Source organism: Agelaius phoeniceus, chromosome 17 (assembly GCF_051311805.1).
Source record: "Agelaius phoeniceus isolate bAgePho1 chromosome 17, bAgePho1.hap1, whole genome shotgun sequence".
Taxonomy (NCBI): domain Eukaryota; kingdom Metazoa; phylum Chordata; class Aves; order Passeriformes; family Icteridae; genus Agelaius; species Agelaius phoeniceus.
The window spans coordinates 13476130-13486406 of NC_135281.1; positions in this window are offsets into that span (position 1 = coordinate 13476130).

Genomic DNA, 10277 nt, shown 5'->3' on the forward strand with positions numbered 1-10277 from the left:
TTTTCCTTCCTTTAGCAGGTTCCTAAGTCCTAATGTCGCTACCAAGTGTTGTCACCGCATCCAGTAGAGAGGGAGGGGAGTTTGCTGCTGCCTTGTGTTCTGCTGAAGCCCAGCTGGGATGGGCTGGGGCTGCCTTGTTGTGCCTGGAACTGGAATTTTCTCCCGGTGGGACTGACAGAGGCTGAGCTGGTTCAGGGACTGACAGCCCCGCTCGTGCCTTCGCTGTGTTTGTGTTTCCCTTTGGCTGAGCTGGCTCCATGGGAGGTCAGGTCCCTGGCACCAGTGCAAGGCAGGTGCAGGGAGCCTGCACTAGGGCATGTTAATGTATTTTCTGTTGCTGATAAATCTTTTTAATATATCAAGAAAGTTAATGTTTGTTGATAATTTAAGCAGCTTATCTAAGAACTCTTTACTTAAAAGAGATGTGAGGGTTTTTAACAAGCAACACATTTGTTAGGTGAATTTTAAAAAGTCCTTTAAGGTGAGGTGAAGTGGGCACGGGCCATGAGGAGTGACCTGGCCCTTTGATAAAGGAGGAGCTTGTCAAGTCCAGTAGATTTCTTTTATATGTTCTCCAAGGTAAGGGTTGACACGATGTGGAAATGGTGCACAGTCAGCATCACCACGAGGACTGGGACTCCTCATGCTGTGATGTAACATTTTACCATGAGATGGTCTTTACTCACTGTCTGAGCATTATTCTTGTATGCTATACAAGGAAATGATGGATTTCCAGCTGATTTCCATTTTTGTGACTGTTCCAAGAAATTTTCTTGAATTGTCATCTTAACGTTCCTGCCATCCTCTCCTTTGTATCCAAACTAGTCTCTTTCCTGTCTTTCAAATCTTTTTTGCTGACTGCTGAGTCTGGATCAGGGAAACTTGTCTGCTGTCTGTCGGCACATTCCTGGAGATCCTTGCCATGATTACTTTTTTGTTAGTTACATGAATTTGGTTATTTAACAATCTCACAACTATACTGCAAAGATAACTGACAAAAAATTAACAGATGGGAGTTTAATTGTTGTTGTGAGGAAGCCTCTCTGTCTCTCAGCCATAGCTGTGTTGTCTCCATTGTACAGATGAGAAAGATGACACACAGAACAAAATGAATCTCTGATTTAATCCTCTTGCTTTCAGGAGCAATGAAACCCACAGTGTGCTCTGCTCATTACTACTTCAATCTCACTGAACCAGAAATAGAAACCTGGGGAGCTGCAGCATGTGCTGATTAAGTTACATTAGCAGAAGGTGGTGAGCAAATAGGCAAGGACCTAAAGACATAAAGCTAGTGCTGTTAATCACTTCCAGAGACATTAAAATCAGAATATTAAAGCTGAAATAACATTTATAACTTCTTAAAGGTCAGTGCTTAAGCTGATAGGAAGGCACAGTGGCAGCATGGCTAACAGCCATGGGCACGAGTGGAGTGCAGCATCCTGGACAAGCAATCTGTTGGTAATTGGAAGTCCAAAAAGGAGACACAGACTCTGAAATCTCAAGGCCTTTCTAAAGTAGGAAGAGTGAAATGAAAATCATCTTCCTTTGGTACAAACCTTAGGGGCCCCTTTTGCAGAATGCAAGCTGACTCCTAATGGGTGACTGAGTTCTGGCTGACAGGTTGGGCATGGCTCTAGCAGTAACTTCCACTGCCTTTAAAATCTCGGGTTTGTTTTGCTTAAGAAACTGGATGTGCATTTGAAAGCAATTTGCATTAATAAAGTATGTCTTCAGGCAAACATCATTCCCTGTTTTAAACAGCTTTTAAACTTTTAAACAGCCCAGCTATTGTTTGAAGTCAGTGGCAGAAACAGCTGGGCTCTGTCTGGCGTTAGGGGTGTGAGCATTACAAAATGGGAAAGCATTTTTGGACAGTTTTGGTTCAATCTGTTTTCACTTTGAATTGGCACTTGACAATGAAGAATTTAGTTTCTATCTCCTTTGGTAGCTGACTGTTTGAGTTGCCTCTCTAAATTGATTTATTTTTAACTTTTGGGGTTGGTTTTTTTTTTCTCCCAAATTGGACTATTATTGGTTCTATCCCTGCTCTGCCACATAACATTTGCAGCTAATGGGAGGAATGCAAAGAAGTGGTACTGCTGATTGCTTTGATAAGAAAGAGACTTGCTTTTATTACCAACTAATTAAATGGTAGGTAGCAGCTAATGGTGATTATAATTAAGCCTGGAACTGACATCCTTTTTTCTGGAAGAGCTGTAAGCTGAGAGAACTAAGCTCAAGTTCCTTTATGGCAAAGGTGATTTTTTGTTCTGTTATAGGATCAGCTGTTTCACTGCAAAGTGAAAGTTGTGAAGCTGTTTATAGTTGCTACTTGCCAATCCCATTTTAAATGTCCTGCTGCTTGAAGGGAGTTGTTTATCCTTTCACCATTTAGCTTTACTGACTGTGAATTGAAATTGTTTAGTTTTACACGAGCTGTACCCTCCAGGCCATGTCCTCTGACAAAACTTATGCAGTTTTGCTCCAGTAAAATTTGTGGGATAATAAATGTCATAATAGTGTTAGGGTAAGACTGTGCTCCATTTTTGCAGAGGTGTAAGTTTATAGTAAATACAGATAGTAAATTCATTCTAGTTAGATGCAAAGTGAGACAGCTGTGTCTTCTTTTGGGCCAAACTTCCAAGAAGTGAGGCAAAACCAACAAACCCCACCTTTTAATATGAGGCAATGCACCTGTACTTTGGACACAAAGGGATATTTTTCTGTTTCCTCCCAATGCCTGTGAGGGATGCAGGAGTGTGCAGGGTGCTGTGGTTGGTCCTGCCAGGGATGCAGGAGTGTGCAGGGTGCTGTGGTTGGTCCTGCCAGGGCTGCAGGAGTGTGCAGGATGCTGTGGTTGGTCCTGCCAGGGATGCAGGAGTGTGCAGGATGCTGTGGTTGGTCCTGCCAGGGATGCAGGATGCTGAGCCTCGGGGGTTCCTCCCTCTCAGCAGCAGCAGCTGATGGTGGAACAATAAAAGTGCTTTCCCCATCTGTGATGGAGCCCGACAGCTCGTAGGGCATGAGTCAAGATCCATGCAGATAATTGCTGTAATTGCACCCTGAGGATGCAGCTCCTCTCACGGAGCATCAGGCAGTGGCTGCTGGTCAATCTGTACTCGGCTGTGAACTTCATCCTGTGCTTCAGTCAAAAAAGTTCCTTCATCAGATAGAAATGGAGAAAGCGATTTTGATTTTTTTTTCCTCCTGTTGGCAGGTGATTAGGAAATAGTTGCATTGTGAAACAGGGAAGTAATTGGGATTTAAACATTAAATTACCATTTAGTGTTAAACCCTTTGATGAATACACAAGCTGTTGTTACTTCACAACAAATATCAATAAGCAGCATGAATGACTATACATAATTCATAATATTTAACTTGAAAGTGCATCTTTTTCTTACAGTGATTGATTCATTTTTCTAGAGTTTGTCCAGTGACTTCATCACAATTTAATACAAAAAGCTTTTCTGTTGGAGAGTGAACAGTAACAGAACACAAGCAACAGTCCTGACACAAAATTAGCTTTTTCATACCCCTTCACGAGGCCCAGAAATCCAAAAACTTTGTGGTTGCATTGCTGAATGGAACTAGGGAAATAACACCATTATCAATATGTTTAATATTAAATAATTAATGATGTTTAATAACATCATTATCACAGTCAGCCCTTAGCACTTAGGACTTTATTATATGAAGAATAAGAAATATTCAATAGAGGTTGTGCTCAGTAAGAAGGAATAGAAAAGGCAGGAACTACCTCAAACACAACAATCAGATTGTGTTTTTTACCTCAAACTGTCTGAATGTTGTGTATAACACACAACACTTCCTATTTTAACAGACTGTTTCTTTGCCCATAGGGGAATTTTTCATTTACCAGAGAGGCCCAAGGGATGGGAAGCAAAATGTTTGTTTTTGCAAGAGGCTGCAGAGTTTGTTTTCTGTCAAAGCTCCACAAAGGATCGGGATTACCCAGCCACTGGTGGGAAGGTGAGGGAGCACCCAGGCTGTTTCTGAGCAGCATTTTCACTCCCCTCCCAGGCTCTGTGTGCCCTGTCTCACTTTCTGTGGTTCCAGGAGCTGACAGAATGAAGAAGTGCAGGGTAACCAGCACTGCTCTGAACAAAGGCTGGTTCCTCTCTGATGCTCTCTGGGGCAGGTTCAGGCAGGCTCCTTTGGACCCACACTGACACAAAGGCAGGGCCAGGAGAACATTTTCTGGAAGCTGCTTTGGTGGTTTGGAATCTGCTGTTATTTCCTCCTTCCTGGATTTTTCTGTATGGGCTCCAAGGGAGTGTGATGGGGAAGAGCTGTCTCTGAACTACACCCCAGTGTGGGGGTAGCAACAAAGCTTTGCTCTCCTCTTACAATTTATCCAGTCAGGTTTCCTTTTTGTTCAGTGAAATTGCTGGGGTTTTCCACACTGATGAAAGCTGTGCTGTCAGAGACATAATGGTTTTGCATCATATACCTCTCCTGCAAGTATTAATTTAAACTTGTCTTTACTATCATGAAATAAGTAGGTAGTAGCATGGTCTTGTGCCAACACAGATTAGTACATTTATAATTAGATTAGTACAAATTGTTTATAGGTTTCAGACTCCAGTAGAATATGCATGCAGTCTGAAAAATTGCTTTCTTTGGTGAAAATTCCTTTGAGATAACAAAAGTGTGGCTCAGAATAGAATTTTACATGTTTTACATTAGTTAATAACAGCTATAATCTGATACTATGGTCATTTGTTTATGCCTTTTGCCACTTATTCATCAAAACAGAAAACAGTATTTTGTGCCTTCCAGAGATCTTGGTATTTATCTATGATTCATTCAGTGTCTATAATTGAAATATACTCTTGAATTTCCCCTGAAGCTCGTGCTCGTGGGAAACCAACAGGCTTGCACCAAACATATCTGTCACTACTAAAAGCTATTTGATAAGAGACTTGGGAAAAAATCTTCTTAAAATACAGCAAAAGAGAACTGCAAAAAGCAGAGTTCTTGAGTCAACTGCTGCACAGGAGCTCTCTCAGCTATTTTTGCTGGGAGTGCTTTGGGTAGAAGACAAACATGGTCAAATTAGCTAAAATGCTGGAAGTTCAGTCAAGGATACTGCCTTAAATAGTTCACCCAGAAAGGCTTTCTTAGGGCAGCCCCTTCAGAATTCCAATGGCAGCTGCAATTTCTAATAAGTAAATATCAAATATAGTAATTTTTCTGTGAATTTGTTTTAGGAGGGATTATTGGAATGTTTCGAGGTCACATTCAGCCCTCCTAACTATGAAATACTCACTAGGAAAAATATATATCTGAGAGTAGACCTTGATTAATATTGTTGTTTTCCTATTCTTGACTTAATTTTTTTGCCATTCATGGCTATAGGTCAGAGCTGGAGGAAAAAAAGTATGGTAACAAGATGCTAAAATTTAAAGGAAAATGTGTTCACTGTCAACCTCATTTTACTGTGCAGTGGTTTTTGCTTCTTGCCAAATATCTGCTATTTGACCTCTCTGGGCTATGCTAATATTGACCTAAAGAGCACAGGAGATTATCTTTCGATGTAGGAATAAATTCAATATTTACTCATAAATATTTTTCATAGAGCCATAGAATACCAGGTTGGAAAGGACTCCAGGGATCATATGACTGAACCCTTCTAGGCAAAATCACAGCCTTGATAGGATGGCCCAGCTGAATCTTAGAAGTGTCCAGCACTGGGGAGTCCCCTGGGGAGATTTCTGTAAAATATATTCCCTGTAAAAAGGGAATTTCCATCTTCTTTGTAGCCTGGAACATGATGAGGAAATCTCCCTCAGCCTTTTTTTTCTCAAGGCTGAACAACCCCACTTCTCTCAACCTTTCCTTGTGGGGCATCTTCCCAGTTCTTTGATCATCTTTGAGGTCCTTCCCTGGACTATCTCCACCCTTTCCACATCTTTTTTATGCATAGCAGGGACCAAAACTGACCCCAGTGTTCCAGGTGGTGCCTGACAAGTGCTGCATTGGTGGAGTGGTGATGATTTTATCTCTGCTGGTGATTCCCTTGCTGGAGCAGCCCAGCATCTGTGGGCTCTCTGCCACAGCAGCTCCCTGGTCACTCAAACTGAGTTTTTGGCCCCCTTTCCACAGGGAATGGGTCAATTTTCTGTCTTATCCCTGCTCTCACATGCACCTTTGGTGCTGCACCACCGTGTACACACCTGGCACTGCAGCCATCCATCCCCTTGATCATCCCCTTCTCTCATCTCAATTCCCTTCAGCTGCCACCAAAGCTTTGTGGAAGCTGCAGTCCCTCCCCAAACCCCATATGTGTGGCTGTGACCCCACAATCTGTTAGTGAACATTTGCAAGAGCAGAGCAGCTCCCACCATGTGGGTGGAGGGTGGCTGTACTCATCCCACTGCCAGGGAAGATTCAATCCCAAATGCCAGAAGAAGGAGTAGCAGACTGCATCACTGTGGGCTATGGTGGTCTCAGCAAAGGGTTAACAGGGGCTGTGCACAGCCAGCCCTCACTGCCTCTGCTGAAGGAACATTAATTATAGAGAGCCAGAAGGATTCAGAGCTAAAAAGCCTAAAAAGCCTGAGTAGTATTTAAAACCAAGACAGTCAAATAACCGGTTGGATTTGATCTCTAATAAATTACTGTGTTCTGATGGTGAAATTCAGCAAGAGGGTGACAGTCGGATGGGGAGGTTGGCAGCAAAACTTTTAAAAATAAATAGTCTTAAATGGCAGGAAATTACAGCAAGCAGCTCCTTGGAGTTATTTTTCTGCACGCATTGTGTGTCTGAGGAGGCAGGCAGCCTGCTGGCAAGCTTTTGACCTTTTGTGTGAGAAATAAAATATGCAGGTGCAGTAGGGGGAGTGCACAACGGGGGACAGTGACTTTCAGCTGTGAGTTTGAGCCCTGGGGGCCCTGCAGGGCAGCCAGGAGTGCTCCAGATCAGCTCCAGTAAACCTGAGAGAAGCACAGGGAGAGGCTGTGGCTGGAAAGGATTGCAGAATTTGTGTGTTTCCTACAAATATCCTTGTACTCCACATCTGTAAAATGATCTTGCTGAGAACTGATCTGCTTCTCCTATTGCCCTGTTTATATTTCAGTCTGGAGTAACTCTTGGAGCAGTTGAGTTTAGTTTGGTGGCATTGCTGCACCATGCTCTAACTCCCATTTCCTTGGCTGAAAGGAAATCCACACCTGCATGGCAGGGATTTCCTCCCATTGTGATTATATTCCAAATTCCTAAACCCTCTAAGTAAATATGAACGAGAAGTGATCATTTTAAATGTAATGGAGGTGCTGCAGATAAAAAGGTGGCAGCAATGCTGGGAATGTCAACTCTGCAGTGGCTGGAGGAGCAAATCCTCTCAGTTCTCCCTCTGCAGCACAAGTGATGAATCCTGGATCTCTGTGGCAAGAGGAGTTGCTCCACTGCCATATCCAGTGTTTACCAGGTCAGTGTTCCTACAGGCAAAACTGAGGAGTTCCAGTCATTCAGTTCCCACAGTTTAGTGTTGCTGTTACTGCTCCAATGTTTGTTTTGGTGATTTTTTGGGCATGAAAATCACCATTTTTTGCTGTAGGAAAAACCCCCACACTGTCCCAAGCACTTCCCCATCTTTATAAATCACAGAGCACCTTACACTGAGGATTATGAATCCAAAGTTTTATCTACTGATAGATCACATTTAGAACCAATTTTTAGCTCCGTGTTCTTATCAAAATGTTGTTTTTAAAAAATGAATGGATATATTCTTGGAAGCTTAAATAACCTCCACAGAGAAATTTGTATCTGTGTAGGTTTTACAACTAAACCCAGTTCTAACTATTATCTGCTGGTGGCACCATTACACCAGAGGAATTTATTATCCAAGTCTTAAATGAAAAACCACTATGGACTGCACCTCTCAATCTGATTTAATGTTTTTTTTTTTAAATTTCTTCATAGTTTGGTGTCAGTTAAACCAGTCATTTTGTTGCCATGGGGTCTTTGTGGGTGAGTTTTAAAGAAATGAGCTTCATAAGGAGCCTAATGGTGATGTACCAGGGGAGAAAATTGTCTGACAGTGTCACCTAAAGTAAGTGATCCTTTGTGCAATCCTGCCCTGGTTCTTTTCTCTGCATCAGAGGCAATTCCATATTGAGTATTATTTCCCTCCCCCTTTTTTTTTGGCTTCAGAAATCTTGGCTAAAAAAAAAAAGCCAACTTAGATCATGTTTCATCCTTCAGATGCTGAGGATTAATCTTTAACATTGATTTTTCTAAATTATAAGTGGGGAGGAACAGTTACATCAGTTTTTTGTCTGTGGGGTAACCACACAGACAAGCCCATTTTTTTTAGTTGGCAGCTAAATAAAGCTTATTTTGTTTTCTTCAACCTTATATTGTCCTAATCCTTCATGTAATTTCCTAGACCTGTCCATTATTGATATATATTGCTACACAGCTGTGTGAGCCACTTATATACCACAGAACACAGCGAGTGCAGTTTGATTTTTCCTGTGGCTAGGGGAGCATTCACTTCCAACAGTATTTTTCCACACAGATTTCTACTTTAGTTCTTAGCTTAAAGTTATGAAGATTGAAAATTTTGAGTAGTTACCTAAATTAAACTTTGTCCTCCCTGGGAGACACGAGCACTTCTAATTAAATGTATAATTGATTCTATTAATTCTGTTTTTCTTGCAAGGAATTGATTGCTGCATTCTTTACTCAAAAATAGGAGAATCACACACTTCAGTCCATTGTGAATACCTTTATCCATGGCCCATGGTCCTATAAAATTCAGTTTAAAATCCTCTTATAAAACCTGGTACTTTTCTCTTTTTCCCAATTTTAGTAAACACAAATTCCCCCCCATATTTCCCTCTCCCTCCCCTGGATAATGTTGCTTTATATCTGAGCAGAAGTAATTTGTGCAAGACACATTACTTATAGGACAGTGCCTAAAAATACATCCAAAGGTCAGTGCACAGCAGACAGAAGGCAGCACTTGTTCCAGCTCCTTGCACTGAGAACCACAGCTCTTTGTTAATATTAATTGTGCATAATTTAAACACTGCCTGCTTTAAAAATACATTGCACAAACAGGCAGCAGTGAGCACTTTGTGAGCCCTGGGATTGGGTAACGGGGCTCAGCTCTTCACTTTGATGGTTTTAGACATAAGCGTCTGAAATTTGCTGCTCTTCTTGGCTCCCAGGTTTGTGAATTGTGCATCTGCTTCCAGGAAAGTGGGGTGTATTTCCAAAAATACAAGTGAAATTGAGAATAGTAGCAAAGATGTATAAAGTGCTGAGATTCAGAGCTGGTGATTTGCACAAACATTCCCCGTGAGTGTGCTCATAACAGCAAGTGTGTACAGGGAACATGGGGAAAGCTCTGCTGGGAGAGCCAGGGCAGGTTCCCTCTGGGCTCAGGAGGGGCTGAGCTGGAGCAGGGTCCTGCTGCTCCCACAGAGAGCAGCTGCTCCTGGCCCAGGGAGGCCTCACTCTTTCCTGGAAATGCTCCTCCCAAGGCAGGGCTGGCAGCTGCTCCCTGGGCTGGGCACAGCATCCACCCAGGGCATTGTCCCAGGGGCATCTTCTGCCTTCCAGCTGCTGATGGGCACTGAAGAGCAGCTCCCCATGCACAATGCACACACAGACACCTTTTCTGCCACCCTTCTTCTGAGCCCAGGCAAAATCAAAAGGTGGGATTCTCTCCTCAGGTGGACATTATCCAGGAATGGTGTTTTTACTAAAACCGTGGATTCTGAGCCTCCAGAGAGGAGGCTGCAGTGTTTGAAAGGCTCTGTCAACATCTAACACAGGAACCCTGGCACCTGGACACTGCTCCCATCAAGGCCTCTCACTCGAGCACGCTCGGTTTGTTTTGTAATTTATCCTTAATAAGAAAATGTTGAAATGATCCAATTCTGGCTGGGCATCAAAGGCAGTGGAGCTGTACATGGACAGCCTTGTTTACAATGTGACTGTGCTGTGTGGCAATTTACAACCCACATTTACGTTGCTATTGAGCATGGCCTTTTTCCCCTCTTGAAAACTGGTATATAAATGTGTTTACAATGATTGTTCACACAGAGAAGCAAAAAAAGAATGCAAGTATGGTGAAAGCAACACAAGGAAGGTGATGCTGTGTAGGTAAAAGTCATTTCAGAACTTCCTCAAATGTTAAGCTGATGAAGATGAACATTAATTCTCTTTTGGAAGGAAGATTGAGGTTGAACAGATGGGTTGGTTGCCAAGAAAATGGTTTGAAAGGAAGTAATGTGCACGT